The following is a 17,295-nucleotide window of genomic DNA, read 5'->3' as shown; positions in this document are numbered from 1 at the left end:
ATTTTTAGTATTAAGTTTAGTTTTGCCATAGTTATTTTTATTTCTAGAATTTTTAGGTTTGCCGTAAAATCCCTTAAGTGCTTATTCCTTAGACTAAGATTTAGGTGCTTTAGAATTTTGTGACGCCGTTTTTCGCGCTACTTTCTTATTTTTATTTTTCGACGCCTATTTTTCGACCTTTTATTTTTCGACATTTTTCGACGCGCAATCTATTTCTTTCTTATTTCTCGCCATTCTAGTTTTTAGGACTTAGAATTTTTTCTACTTCTTCTCTAAATTTCTTAAAATTACGAAAATTTATTTTAAGTGGTTAAATTGATAGACATCAAAATTTTCTGGTTCGTAGTAATAGTTGGATTTGTACGTGGACCGGGTTATTGGAGCCAAACAGTACTCAATTATATTGAGACCAAACGAATCCTGCCCCTCTGCTGCATCTTTTGGCTATTCGAAACGTGGGCAAAATCAGAAAAGTCTATTAATTGGATAACTTATATAATTTTTCTTTCCTTTTAAAAACTAATAGGATATTCAGTGAATGCACCGAGTAAAACGTTCACCACCTTTCATACGTTCACCACCTATAACTCGATCAAGACATCTAGCCAATATTGTCGCCGTTGATTTTTCTTTAGAATCATCATCTAGTCGACCAAGAACTCCAACTCAAATTTCCGATAATCCATTTTTTGAACCCAACCTCACAATTGAGAATCCAGAGAATATTCAGGAACGGTTCGTAGATCCTGAACCACTAAACTTTCCTCCGGAGCCACCAATCATTCAAACAGAGATTGTTGAGGAACGAACCATTAAATCAGAATCATCTAGTGATACCGATTCAACGAATTCAATTATGGAAGTAACGGAACCTCTAAGTATGGAAGATCGAATGAGAGCTAAACGCACGGGCCAAGGTCACGCCATTATTAAGCCAGAAGTTAATGCTCCAGATTATGAAATCAAAGGACAAATTCTACATATGGTAACTAATCAGTGCCAATATAGTGGTACGCCAAAAGAAGATCCCAACGAACATCTTCGTACCTTTAATAGGATCTGTACACTATTCAAAATCCGAGAAGTGGAGGATGAACAGATATATCTCATGTTGTTTCCCTGGACTTTAAAGGGAGAAGCCAAAGATTGGTTAGAATCGTTACCTGAAGGGGCGATTGACACATGGGATGTCTTAGTTGAAAAATTTCTTCAAAGATTCTTTCCGGCATCTAAAGCCGTGAGACTTCAAGGAGAAATTGTTACGTTCACACAAAAGCCAAATGAAACATTATATGAGGCGTGGACAAGATTCGGAAGGATGTTGAGAGGATGTCCTCAACAAGGTTTAGACACTTATCAAATAGTACAAATATTCTATCAAGGTGTCAACGTTGCTACACGAAAAGACATCGACATAACAGCTGGTGGATCCATTATGAAGAAAACCGCAACTGAAGCTTACAAAATTATTGATAACACAGCCTCCCACTCGCATGAGTGGCACCAAGAAAAAGATATCTTTCGATCATCTAAAGCGGCTAGAGCCGATTCTAGCCATGACTTTGATTCCGTTTCCGCAAAAATAGATGCTTTCGAAAGACGAATGGAAAAGATGAATAAAGATATTCACGCAATACGAATCAGTTGTGAGCAATGCGGTGGACCACACTTATTGAAAGATTGTCACATTGAACTAACGATGGAACAACGTGAGAATGTTTCCTATATGAACCAAAGGCCGGGAAATAATTATCAAAATAATTATCAACCGCCAAGGCTAAACTTCAATCGAAATCAAAACATTCTTTATAATCCAAATGGACCAAACAATAATTCGTACAACCAACAAGGTCCGAATAACCAACCGACTCAAACCAACACTTTCAATCAACAAAGACCTGGCTTGTATAAACCACCACAACAAACTGACGAGAAGAAGTCAAATCTGGAAGAAGTGGTATTTAAACTAGTTGAATCTCAAACACAATTTATTGAAACTCAAACCCAAACGAATGAGAGGTTTGATCAGTCATTAAGAACTCAACAAGCTTCCATTTTGAATCTAGAAAAACACGTAGGTACTCTTGCTAGCATAATGAGTGAGAGGGAACAAGGAAAGCTACCGAGTAATACTGAAGTAAATCCTCGGAATGAGAATGTTAATATGGTTTCAACAAATTCTGAAAAACCAGCTCCAGAAGATGGGAAGGTTTTAGATGAGAGTAACAATGAAGAATTTACACCACCACCACCACCCGAGTATGTAAAGCCAGTGGTGTCACCATACAAACCACCCATCCCGTTTCCAAGAAAAGGAGTTGAGTATGAGCAAGTAATAAGTAATAAAGATTGTGATACTTCTGGAAAGAAGAAGAAGAAAAAGAATAAGAAAGTACAAGAAACAAAAGCCGTAGAAGTAAACCCGGTGAATACAGTTCCACCAAAACCTCCACCTAGGGTAGGTGATCCGGGTGAATTTATTGTTCCTTGTCTACTTAGTGATTGTGTCATGTATGATGCACTGGCAGATTTAGGTGCAAGTGTGAGTGTTATGCCTCTTTCCTTATATAAGAGATTAGGTGTAGGTAAGTTAAGTCCAACGGATATGAGTGTTCGACTCTTTGATCAAACCATTAAGCACCCAGTTAGAATTGCTGACAACCTACCCGTTCAAGTAGGTAATTTAACCTTTCTAGTCGAATTTATTGTCATTGACATAGAAGAGGACCCAAACGTTCCTCTAATTTTAGGTCGACCATTCTTTGCGTCCACCGGGGCGTTATTTGATGTAGGAAATGGAAGAATGACACTTAGTAGTGGTAACAAATCGATCACCTTTATGATTCGAAAGTCTAAATCTCCACCAACCAAAACCATTGAACCAGCAAAAACGATTGGTAACAACCATGTTGTTTTACCAACTCCAACGGTAGTGCTTAATAATAATAAAACGCCTAAGTGTGGGGAAAATGAAGTAACACCTAATGATGACATGATAACAAAGAACCCCGTTATTGATACGAAATTAAATGGCCCCGTTATTAACAGTTCAATGAAGAAACTTTTTAAACGAGCTATTGATGCTAGAAGTAAGGGGAACTTTAAGTTATGTAACCGGTTAGTATCCAATCTGTCGCCTAAAGAAAGGGCGAAGCTAGTTGAATTATGGGATATTACGGAAGAAGCCGGGCACTGGCTTAAAGAAAAAGTCACGGATATGCAAGTTGATTATGGACCAAGAGAAATTAACGATGAAGTTAATCACAATTTTGACACCACGGCTACCTAAGTGTGGGGAGATTCAAATGTTCTAAAAAGAAAATGCTATCTAGAGTTAGTTGTTCTGTTCTCGTGTAGTTCCGAGAATGGAACCCGATTGGTCTTTTCCGCTAGCAGACACTAAAGAACTAGTTTTTTCCCTCCATTCTGAATCTTTTTATTTAGTAGGTTTTATATAAAATTAATATGCTTTTTAAATTTATGTTTTGAATGATTTTAAAAACAAAAATTTACTTTATTTCATTAAGTTTAAAAAAATGATTTCTAAAATTCGTCGTGAGTTAAAGACTAGGTCGTTGAGCCGAAATTGCTTTACCCGAGGGCGGGGCGACAAATTTTGTTATCATTATTTTTAATTTTATTGATCTAAAGGATGCCAAAAATATTATATATTATAAATTTTTGAACGTGGGGTTATGTACCAAACTTCAAAAATATGTATATATATGTTTGTATTTTATGTTATGTACACAACAGGGTAAAACAGCGCACTTTCAAAGACTGTCATGAAGTTCAGCAAAAGCTACTGATTTTGACAAGACGAAAAAAAAAAAAATCAAATGTGAAATAACAATATGTTTGCAAACTCGGTATTTTTAATCACTTTTCTACGCTAATCACCCTCATGAATTTATAATTGTAGTCTGATTTCATGCAAATGAGGGCATTGCATGATCTCAAGTGTGGGGAAGGGTTATAAATTCTCTCGGGTTTATACTTAGTTTATTTGCCAAATTTTGTGAAAATTTGAAAAATTTTCAATTAAATGAACTCAAAATCATGTTTATACATATTTATGAACGATGAAAACTAGGTGATAATACCGAAATTATCGTTACCTCGAAAAGGACATAAATTGAGAAACACCCTAAAACGCTTGAATTCATTTAAAATGAAATAGAAGAAAATAAAAAGGCAAAGAAAGAAACTAAGTGTGGGAAGAATGTACCAAGTTATTCAATTTAAAACATATATCACATATTTTTGTACAAGATTATTGCAGGTACTTTTGCTTTGGACGATTTTAATCAGTTTTACCCGATTTACTGTAAGAAAGATGGATCTACACGATGAATCAATTCCATCATTAAAAGGAAGTAAAGTCTTCCGAAAAAGACACGCGCTTCTTGATTTAGGTCATGAAGTTGTCGTCCAGACCAGCTGTAGGTTGACGAAAAATCTAGAAAAGTCATCTCTAAAATCAGCAGGAAATCCACGGACCTCAGCATCAAACAGGGTCGCCAGGTGGTCAGATTTATCCTAACCATGAGAAGGATTTATCTCGTACAATGGGGAGGCACCGTGAAAATTAGCTTGATAAGACTAATGAATCAGATCCCCAGAAAGGATAATCTCCTTAAAGATTATAAATCAGCATTTAAGCCTGATATTACTCAATCCTTGATATTGACCTTAAAGATTGAGAATTCAAACTCATGGAATTCAATGATATCTAAACTCGAGCTTGAACGAGAAAATATTTTGATCAAAAATACAAACCGATTTGTTTTCTGAAAACCCATTTTCAATGCGTTCATCACCATTGAACGTAAAATCCTAGGAATTCACCTGGAATTCATTAGGTCACCTGAACCAAATCGGGTGTCAACCGTAAGAACGGTGGTTGCATAGCATGGTCGGAGACAGGACCTTGTGCCAGACCGAAAAATCATAGGATGATCTTTACTATTGCTCCTACCAAGGATAGTACTAGCATCCGACACGTCAAAAGACAATAATCATCTGCATGTCATGGGACATTGCCTTAACAGTTTCTTGTTCATCGCTTTCCTTTACAACCGGACGGTAGTTTACCGAAAGGTAATATACGGAACAAGTAAATTGGATGTGTGCTTTCCGATACAGGGATAGCATTGGATTACACGAACCTAAAAGTTTTTAGCCAAAATATTGATCCACAAATATATTTTGCAACAACGAATGGTGGGTCAAATCAGAAAACTTATCTAGGGTAAAATCTAGATTGAATTTTCAAAAGATCAAATGTTTTCATAAAGATCCAATTTCCTAAAGGATCTACATTTTTATAGTCATGTGGGACTGTAAACCGCCTTTCAAATGTGCACTTTGCTTTGGAAACCGAAAGTAAATCGGCTATTTGATTGCAAGTGTCGTTGACCTAAACTCAAGGCAACTGTGGATGACACACCCACCTTTAACCATGGTTCTATCGTTACTATCATTGTTTATACCGCTCTATCAAAATCACTGATGTACAAAGTGTGAAGAATAAAGAAGTGATTCGTGTGATTTGTATTATCTTATTTCAAGACTGTATTGCTTGAGGACAAGCAACGCTCAAGTGTGGGGATATTGATAAGGCTAAAAAGGAACATATATTTCATAGCATTATCCCTCAAGAAAGACAAGATTTTAGTTGCAATTGTTCTATTTTCAAGTAATATTCGTTTATATTAAATAAGTGCGAAGACAAAAGGCAGATTCGACGAATTGAAGACACAAAGGTCCGAAAAGCTAAAAAGTACAAGATACAATTAAAGTGGTTCAATTTATTGATGAGAAACGTCTAAAAATGACAAGAGTACAAGACGCAAAATACAAAGTACACGATATAAAATAGTACGAAAGAGCGTTCGAAAATCCGGAACCGAGGCATGAACCAACTTTCAACGCTCGACGCAACGGAGCTGAAAGTACAAGTCAACTATGCACAAGAATATAATATAATATTTAAATAATTCATAATAAGAATAATATTAAATAATAAAAAGTTGTTAATTGAGCATAGTTCAGGGGTCATAAGTGAAAATTTCAATTTATCATTTGCCTATAAAAGGCCATCTAAATCGATGATTTTGATACACCTTTTTCCAATCTTCTTTCTTTCTTATGTAATTTATATTTATATTTATAATATTAAGTTTAATTTAAGATTAATAATAATTGGGTTATTGTAAGAAATGTTTTACGGGTTTTAAAGTAGGAACTCTGTCCGTGTAACGCTACGCGATTAATAATCACTGTAAGTTATGTTCTTCCTTTTTAAATTAATGTCTCGTAACTAAGTTATTATTATGCTTATTTAAGCCGAAGTAATCGTGATGTTTGACTAAATATTAAGACGGGGTTATTGGATTTTGTACCATAATTAAGGTTTGGGCAAAAGACCGACACTTGTGGAAATTGGACTATTGACTATTAATAGATGGGGGGTATTGTCTAATTGAGTGACAACTCATTGGAGTCTGTCGAACCTATCTTCAAATTAATTATCCTAATAATTAATAATGATTATGGTTGTCCTATTTAGTGACGTTCATATGGAATCTATTATAATCATTTAATTAATTATTCGGGTTGGGTAATTGATTATTCAAACTGATCAAGTGGGTAAATTAATATTCATATCTAATCAAAACAGGGGTAGATTACATACAGTGATAACTGGTGTAATTGTTGACAGAAGTGATAACTGCGTCACAGTTTAAATCCTTAATTAGTTGGAATATTTGACTTCGGGTATAAGGGTAATTTGACGAGGACACTCGCACTTTATATTTATGACCGATGGACTATTATGGATAAAAACCAGATAGGTATCAAATAAACCATGACAAAGGACAATTAACCCGAGTAACAATTAATTAAAATCAAAACGTTAAACATCATGATTACGGACGTTTAAATAAGCATAATTGTTTTATTGTATTTTTCATCGCACTTTTATTTTCTGTCATTTTATTTTCTGTCATTTTATTTATCGCAATTTATTTTACGCACTTTAATTTTTGTCATTTATTTTTACGCTTAAAATCGACAAACCGGTCATTAAACGGTAAAACCCCCATTTTATAATAATACTACTACTTATTTATATATATATTTTTACAAATAAACTTAATATATAGCGTTAACTTCACCAGCTCCCTGTGGAACGAACCGGACTTACTAAAAACTACACTACTCTACGATTAGGTACACTGCCTATAGTGTTGTAGCAAGGTTTAGGTATATCCCATCCGTAAATTAATAAAACTTGTGTCATATTTTGTAGCATTTTGTATTAAAAATAATACTATTTCGTACCCTCACGCTACATCATCACTTTATAATAATCTTACTTATAACAGTATTAATGAAAATTTATGTTTCTAATACTTATAAAGAAATTTATAATATTTGTAACAATAATATTTGTAATACTAATAATAATAATAATAATAATAATAATAATAATAATAATAATAATAATAATAATAATAATAATAATAATAATAATAATAATAATAATAATAATATTAATAATAATAATATTAATAATAATAATAATAATAATAATAATAATAACAATAATCCTAATTATAATTATGATACTTATACTAATGTTAATGAATTTGATAACACTCTTTATTTGATTAAAACAATGATATTTCTAAATATTAGGAGTAATAATAATTATCATAATTAATAATTTTAACAATAATATCATAATAATAATAACACTTATCATGGCAATAACAACAACAACAACAACAACAACAATAATAATAATAATAATAATAATAATAATAATAATAATAATAATAATAATAATAATAATAATAATAATATAGTGTATATACCCTTTCTAAAGCTTTTCCAAAAAGAATTGCCCACGATGGGGCTCGAACCCGCGACCCCTTGAATACCCGAACAATCCCCTGACCATTCCTCTACGACTGCTTATCTGATTATTATTACCATTTAATTATATTTAAACTGTTTCTATCGAAATACCATTTTTATCTTCTTCACCTCCCTAAAAAAAAAAACTCAGACGATCCAATACCATAATCAAATCTTCATAATATCGATTTTATACTTCAAAATAAATATAAACAACTAGTATCCAAGATTGTATTAACATAAAAAGGAAACAAAATATGAAAAAAATGAATTGATATGACATATTGCTGATGTTCGTCGACATATACAAAAAAAAAAAAATTTATTTTCGAATTCCATGAAGATTTGGAAAATTGTTACAACATAAAACACATTTTAAATCATTTATAAAAAGTATTGGAATCATCAATTTAACTGGAAACATCACCAAAAATTCCAATTCGATTGAAAAATAAAAGTTGACTTTTTAGAACAATACCTTTGACTTCAAAATTCGTATTTGATATTAAGAATTGGGGTATGAAAATTTACAGATAGTTTGTTTAAAACATTCCTAACACAACTGCAATTATAGATTCTGAAAATTAAAACAATTTCGAGCTCTTGGAAAATTTTGACACGAACAGAGGGTAATGGGTTCGTTGCTTGAGTTTGCTATTTAATTCTTACAATTGATAATTAATAGTGATGAATAACAGATCGAATAAATTGATTACAGAAAAATATGAGATGGTTGATTGGTTTTTGTAGGACTGATGTTGACCAGAAATCACAGACGAACAGAATAATAGAGGAAAAAAACAAATAATCGATCAGATAGTGATGCTGCATAAATAACGCGTGATATATCTGCTCCATTATATATTGTTTTAATTTTTAATAAATAATAATTATATAATTAAAATTAATATTGATATTATTATTAATAATAATAAACATACTAATAACGATATAATACGATCAAAATAAACTCAATAATAAGACTAATAATAAAAGTAATAATGATAACAATAATTTTAGTAATTATAATTGTAGAAACCCGTCCTAATCCATCCGGACGAAGTCCGTATCGATTATAAATGATTCACAATAGTTGATTACATCGCGAGGTACTTGACCTCTATATGATACATTTTACAAACATTGCATTCGTTTTTGAAAAGACAATATTTCATTACATCGAAAGTTGACGGCATGCATACCATTTCATAATATATCTAACTATAATTGACTTAATAATAATCTTGATGAACGCAACGACTCGAATGCAACGTCTTTTAAAATATCATGAATGACGCCAAGTAATATCTCTAAGATGAGCAAATGCACAGCGGAAGATTTCTTTCATACATGAGAATAAACATGCTTTCAAGTGTCAACCAAAAGGTTGGTGAGTTCATTAGTTTAACATAAATAATCATTTCCATCATTTTAATAGACCACAAGATTTTCATTTTCAGTTCTCATAAATCTACGTCTCATGCATAGAGACAAAAATATCATTCATATGGATTGAACACCTGGTAACCGACATTAACAAGATGCATATATAAGAATATCCCCATCATTCCGGAACACCCTTCAGATATGATATAATTTCGAAGTACTAAAGCATCAGGTACTTTGGATGGGGTTTGTTAGGCCCAATAGATCTATCTTTAGGATTCGCGTCAATTAGTAGATCGGTTTACTAATTCTTAGGTTACCAAGCAAAAGGGGCATATTCGGCTTCGATCATTCACCCATATAATGTAGTTTCGATTACTTGTGTCTATTTCGTAAAACATTTATAAAAAATTCGCATGTATTCTCAGCTCAAAAATATAAAGGGTAAAAAGGCAAATGAAACCTACAATACTGTATTTTGCAGTAAAAATACATTTGACGACATTGAACAATGCAGGGTTGGCCTCGGATTCACGAACCTATATCAATTGTATTTCTATTAAAACATATAATAGAAATCTCATAATTTTATTTATTTATATATATTATTTATATATTTTGTAGTTATAAAAGATTTATACTAGATTCTATTTAAAACATATACTTTATTTTATATCTTAAATTATATGTTGTATATATTTATTATTTTGTATATGTATTTAAAGTGATTAATATAGTTATATTAATATCTATATATATTTAGTATTATATTATAAATACCTAATTTGTTGTATATAAGTTTGTATATATGAAATGTTAATATTTTTTTTATATATAGTTATGCGGAATATTAATATAATTATAGTATATGTAATAACTATGTTTTATGTACAAAATATTTATTTATTTAAAAAAAAGATAGTTTTGATATTAATGGTTTACTAATAATAATAATAATAATAATAATAATAATAATAATAATAATAATAATAATAATAATAATAATAATACTAATAATAATAATAACAATAATAATAATAATAATAATAATAATAATAATAATAATAACTTTGTTAAAATTGATAATATTAATAAAGATAATGTTAATAATGAGACCTTTATTTAATAATAATAATAATAGTTACAAAAGTGATACTTGTACTAATATTAATGAGAAACATGATAACTTGTTTTATATTTTATAATAATAGTAATAACCCTAATCATAATAATATTAATACATATATTAGTAACAATAACTATATTTCATAAATGATATTATTAATAATCATAGTAATTATAATACTAACACTATTATTAATTATAATACTTATAAATATAAATGTGGTAATAATTACAATCATAATACTAACAAAAATAATAATAATCATAATTGTAATAATAATAATAATAATAATAATAATAATAATAATAATAATAATAATAATAATAATAATAATAACTTGATATGGAAACTACCTTTAGAAAGCCTCCCTTAAAAAAAATGTCGCGAGCAGGGCTCGAACCCGAGACCTCTCGCTTCCCCGACACTCTCCTAAACCATTCCGCTATACTTGCTTTTCTGTTTTATTTCTAGAACCAATTTACTTTAACCCGTATTGTTATTCTGTTTCTACTCTCTTCATCTTCTTCTCTAATAATCGATCAGAGACCCATACAAGCAAACAGCAACGAATTTGATTCTAAAGCTTTTAAACGAAAACAGAATCGATCCTTATAAATTGTTTGTATTAAATAGTAAACGAAAAAAAAATTAATTAAAAAAAACCGTTGTTTCATCGTGGAGAAACTCAAATGGTGATTTCAAAAATGAGACAGTTTTAATCAAAACTTTCTTCACAACATAGGTAGCAAAACAACCTAGAATCTTTCTGAACAATTAATTTAAACATAAACCTTAAAACGAGCTTAAATTTCGTGAAGAATAAAAATGTTGACTTTTAGATTCTAAACTTTGACTCCGAAATTAGAGCTCAATATAATGAATTGACAGATGAGATTTTGCAGAAAGTTTACTTGTAGGATTCCTAACAACACTGCGATTACAAATTTTGAAATTTAACACTAATTTCAGGTTTTGATTAAAAGTGATATAACAGAGGTGTCGAGGAGAAAAAATAAAATAAAATTTCTGTTTTGATTTATTTGACTAAATTGGTACCAGTTATCATTTGCATATTAATGATAGAAAGTTAAATAATTCTCCTCAAACATAAACTATTCGACTCATATGATTTGGAATCAGTCGACACATATTGGAGCCAGGGAGTTGAATACAAAAAGAAATAAAGTAGATAGAGATGGCCAACTAATTTCGTACGATTTTGTGATCCATTATTAGACAGGGACAAAATTTTACACAATCTGATTATTGAACTTCCACGAATTCTTTTCCATCTGTATGTATAATTCTCATATAAATAATATTAGTACTTAATAAAATACAATTATTATAATACTTTTAATATTACTAATAATAAATAATAATAATTGTAATAATATTAGTTAATAATATTGTTAAAAATGCTATTAATAATAATAATTTTGATAATAATGATAACAATGAGGATAATGCTAAAAGTATTGCTAACAGTGTTTTTATATGAAAATGGTAATAAAAATAATGATAAAAGTATCAATAATAATTTAAATCATGATAGCAGATAATATTTAATTTACAACTAAATAAAAATTTTAGTCATTCTTATAGTAATGTTTATATTTAAGTATTTATTTCGATAATCATAATCTTAAATTTATTAAACTTTTAATATATAAAGTATTTTAATATTCCTAATAATGATATTGATAATAATGAAAGTAGTAGTAATATAGTTTGTCATTACTATTATACTTTTTAACTTGTTGTTACATCATATATTATATATGTAAATATGAATACATTAATAATGTTTATATATATATATATATATATATATATATATATATATATATATATATATATATATATATATATATATATATATATATATATATATATATAATATTATATATCTATTTTCTATAATATATTATTTCATAATAGAAATAGGTATTATAGATTTCAACACATAATATTTATATCTTTTAAATATAATACAATATGTTTATTCTTATTAATAGAAATCGTATATAGATTCATATATATATATATATATATATATATATATATATATATATATATATATATATATATATATATATATATATATATATATATATATATATATATATATATATACACACATATACATTAGTAACTTATTTATTCTATTTGTTAATTTACATATTAAATTTTAATGATTCAATTATATCTTATTATTTCCACTACTTACATTTATATTTATATGTATATATTTATTTATAACCATTGTTCGTGAATCGTCGGAATCGGTCAAAGTCAAATGAATTCATGTAAACTGTTTTAAAAATTGAGACTCAACATTACAGACTTTGCTTATCGTGTCAGAATCATATAAAGATTAAGTTTAAATTTGGTCGGAAATTCCTGGGTCATCACAGTACCTACCCGTTAAAGAAATTTCGTCCCGAAATTTGAGTGAGGTGGTCATGGCTGATAATAAAAATGTTTTCATGACGAATATGAGTTGATAAATAGAGTTTTATCATCATTGAGTAATATGAATAAGACAATTCGATTACTCGAGGAGTACGAGTGAAGCTATCACTAAATAGTGAAATGAGAAAGACAAGTTTCATCATAACTTTTGACTAGTTATAGTTGAATTTCTGGAATTCAAGGGATTTAAAGAAAATCTTCGTAATCTATAAAAGATCTGATTCTTCGGTAAAAAATGAAATTAAGATCTCTATAATTAAATACGGTGATCTGCCTCGATTACTCTGTCTGATATTTTCACTATAAATTTAAGCTCTTCCGTTTCATTATTCTCACCATTCCTATACTTTCTTTCTTAGTTCATACATTCAAAAGATTGTGAAAATGCTTAGTCCAGTTCTAATCCCTAATATTTTCCTACTTATCATTCTGTCATCCTTCTTTTCAATCTTCTACCAGAAAAATCTGTTTACTTTTAATATAACCTTGGGGTGATACTATTCTTAATTATACCGTGTCTTATATTGTTATTCATATTAATATTTACAGTTTATAGCCTCCGTGTTGTTATTGGACTTCATATTTTCTCTTATACTTTGGAGCTCTTTGCCTTTTTATTCTCTTCTCGACCTCTAGTAAAGCGAGTAATGGTCCAGAATTCGTAAGTATGGAGTTTAGAATGAACTTAATGTTCTAAACAAGAAAGAACGTAATAGCACGATTTGATTAGTCAAATTACCAGAATCACTGAGAATAGAACTATCAAGAATATACTTTCTTGATATGTTCAGAAGTTAAGCAGAATGAAAGAGTTATGTAACATGGCACATGATGATGTTATGATCTGTGAATCATCACGTTCCATTAGAAACTCAACATGACTTACTGTAATATAATCACATTGATCAAGTGTCATTATATTATACTAACTCATGTATCAGTTCCCAACATTACTTCAATAACATTCATATTTTAAGCTCGAAAGTTTACAGAATATAGAAACTAACAGTTTCTATATGATGTAACACTGATAGCACGAAGAGATTAATGATTTTAGATAAGAATAGTTATATAAAAATATCTTCAGAAATATGGAGGATATTTATAATGAAAGATACGATGATATCTTGGAATTTCTAATATCGAAGGATGGTGAAGAAAATTTGTCCGCAAGAGTTTGGAGTCAGAAGCAAGGTATTCGCTAAAGATTTCATTCTAAACAGAATCATCAGGATTCTTAATGTACAAGTCTACTCTTGTGATTTGTCCACGGTTTCCTTCCTGGTTAGCTCAATCCATTTTTCAGTTCCAACTTTTCTGAGCTTTTCCAACATACTATTCTTTATCATCAAACTTCCGACGATTAAAGTCGTTTGCGATTGTCTACAGTCTCTGCTGCTTCATTCAGCTTCTTCAAAATTTGGAGTATTAATTCGCAGACTGGGTGCTTTTCAGAATTTCGGAATGGAAGATCATAGTTCTAAGAGATGAATGTTATATGGATACATATAATTGTTGATGTGGAAACGTTGTGAGGCTCACAATACAGATTTGCTGATTCCCGGTAATTGGTATGGCCATTCTTGTTACAAGATGCAGATGAGTACATGATGAGACTTCAATAGATAAATATAGTGAGTTGTCGGAGAGTTTTAAACCAAGGAGCGACGAGGTTGCTGGTACATCTGCTGGTAATATGGTGGAATATAAAAGGTTCTCCGGTAGCAACAAAAGAGCACGCATATATATCAAAGTTATAATAAGGTTGTTTCGAATGAAAAGTCGAAGTTGGCTTGTTGAAGCTGTGACAAAATATGCTAATTTGGAAGGGATCGCAAAGTTATTTTGGGTAATAATAATGCCAAAGGAGCTAGCACCGATATGTGTTAAACGTTTACTCAGTTTTCGAGAGTTTTTCAGATGTATAACTATATGCATAAATCTTTCCTTCTGTAGATAAAGTGCAGTTGGTTCCTCCTCCCGATTGAGGTGTTTTCAAGAATCATGAAAGGTTTGAACGCAGATTGTAATCGTCAAGATACAAATGAGGTTTAAGATGAAATCAAGTGGCAAACTTGAAGAATTGTTTAGTTTCATATGTTATAATCAATATTTTAATTCATTTTAATTGTCCAATGTTGATAGTCCTCAGTTGATAGTCCATAGTTAGCAATTCAATAATTCATATATAGTTTAATATATATTATTCGAATTAATTAATACGTATCGTGACCCGTGTACATGTCTCAGACTCGATCACAACTCAAAGTATATATATTATTGTAGAATCAACCTCAACCCTGTATAGAGAACTCGATCATTACTGCATATAGAGTGTCTATGGTTATTCCAAATAATATATATATATATATATATATATATATATATATATATATATATATATATATATGCGTCGATATGATATGTCAAAACCTTGTATACGTGTCCCGATATTTAAAGTGCGTAAAAATAAATAACAAAAATTAAATGACGATAAATAAAGTGTGTAAAGTAAATAACAGAAATTAAATGACGATAAATAAAATTGCGAGAATGTAAATTGCGATAATTAAATTGCGATAAATAAAATGTAATCAGTTAGCTAGGAACAATTAGCTAGGAACAGTTAGCGTGGATTCTTAACAAAATTCCTCACAGTTAATTTGTTTGTTTCTAACAAATTTTATTTTGTCTAATGTTTTCTTCATTATGCCACTTGTCGGATTCTGATAGGTCAAAATCCAAATATGAAATTGAATGAAAATGGTTATTTTGTGGTGAACGGATTCGTATATCTTGTGGATGTAAGTAAGATAGTAATTGACTGTTGAATCAGATTCGAAGAAATGTACAGTGTAACTTATTAATATGAAATCTGAATATTCCTCGGGTATTACCTACCCGTTAAAATATTTTCACAATTACACTTTGTACGCAAGAATTTTTATTTACAATCTTTATGAAAACATATATACATATATATTTTCTTTAGATGTAATCATGAATTCATTGAGTTAATATGATATAAAACTCATTTGGTTTACCGTTAGAACTAGAATACATAATCTCTAAAACATTTAGAGATTACTTAATCGCCATAAAGAACGAAGATAATTGATGTAGAACGATACGTAGAACGATGATTATACTCGAGGTACAGAATGAGAGGTTGAGGCATGGTTTGTTGTTGGTACTGTTGGTGCCGGTGATGTTGCTGAAGCTGGTAAATTTTGCACCATATTTTTCAAGGCTACAACTCGGGTGCGAAGCTCGTTGACTTCTTCTACTACATCAGAATGATTGTCGGTTCGGAACGAGCAGATGAATAAGGTTTAGAATTTGTGAGATTATATAATCATGGCGAGATATTCGAAAAATGAGGTGAAAATGGTGTTTCGGACTGGTTCGCCGGTAAGTGCATCAGGTTTTTCGCCAAAAGGTGAATTTGGCTGGTGGAAGGGATCGCCTTCTTCGGTTCTCCATCGGTTAAGTCGTCTACGAACCCATCAGATGAATTGGGGATGGCTGATTGATTTATTCATTCTGGTGACGCTGCTTCCAGAGCTTAGGTGAATATCCATGTCGGAATAACTATCGGGATAGCTATCGAAATCTGAGGGACTCGAACTGACTGTGGGATTTATCTCGTACGATCAGATGAAGGATTTTCGATAAGAAATAGATTATAGGATGTAGATTAGTACCCTGCAATACATAATTTACATATGCATATATAATACTAAAATCCCATAAGTTACGGAGGAATCTACGGAAGCTGTCAGGCAAAGGTAACAATAACAGATACGCCAAGATATGATTTAGCAGATACGCTAAGATATGAATTTTTTCTATACACTACTCATGCAATTAATGTAGCAAGACGTGTCTAGACTAATAATGATAAGCAGGTAATTTTCTAAGGATGATAAGCAGATGATTTCCGACTAGAAATGATAAGCAAAACTTTTGACATGCAGACACGGTCGAAGTCCAGACTCACTAATGCATCCTATCGACTTATCAGTTAGACACACTAATGCAGACCTGGTTCGCTAAGATCACCGCTCTGATACCAACTGTAGAAACCCATCCTAATCCATCCGGACGAAGTCCGTATCGATTATAAACGATTCACAATAGTTGATTACATCGCGAGGTACTTGACCACTATATGATACACTTTACAAACATTGCATTCGTTTTTGAAAAGACAATATTTCATTACATCGAAAGTTGATGACATGCATACCATTTCATAATATATCTAACTATAATTGACTTAATAATAATCTTGATGAACGCAACGACTCGAATGCAACGTCTTTTAAAATATGTCATGAATGACTCCAAGTAATATCCCTAAGATGAGCAAATGCACAGCG

At 30.4% G+C, this 17,295-nt stretch overlaps 1 non-coding gene across 1 annotated transcript; it reads right to left on the bottom strand.

Annotated features, from left to right (window-relative positions):
- Positions 1–1,240: 1,240 nt before the first annotated feature.
- Positions 1,241–1,347, bottom strand: LOC139851127 (small nucleolar RNA R71). The gene has a single exon (XR_011760487.1). It is a non-coding gene; the product is annotated as a small nucleolar RNA R71 (small nucleolar RNA).
- Between the last annotated feature and the right edge of the window lie 15,948 nt (positions 1,348–17,295).

The sequence above is a fragment of the Rutidosis leptorrhynchoides genome, chromosome 5 (assembly GCF_046630445.1).
Source record: "Rutidosis leptorrhynchoides isolate AG116_Rl617_1_P2 chromosome 5, CSIRO_AGI_Rlap_v1, whole genome shotgun sequence".
NCBI lineage: Eukaryota > Viridiplantae > Streptophyta > Magnoliopsida > Asterales > Asteraceae > Rutidosis > Rutidosis leptorrhynchoides.
Note: the sequence above shows the minus strand (reverse complement) of the source record. Positions and strands in the feature narration are given on the sequence as shown.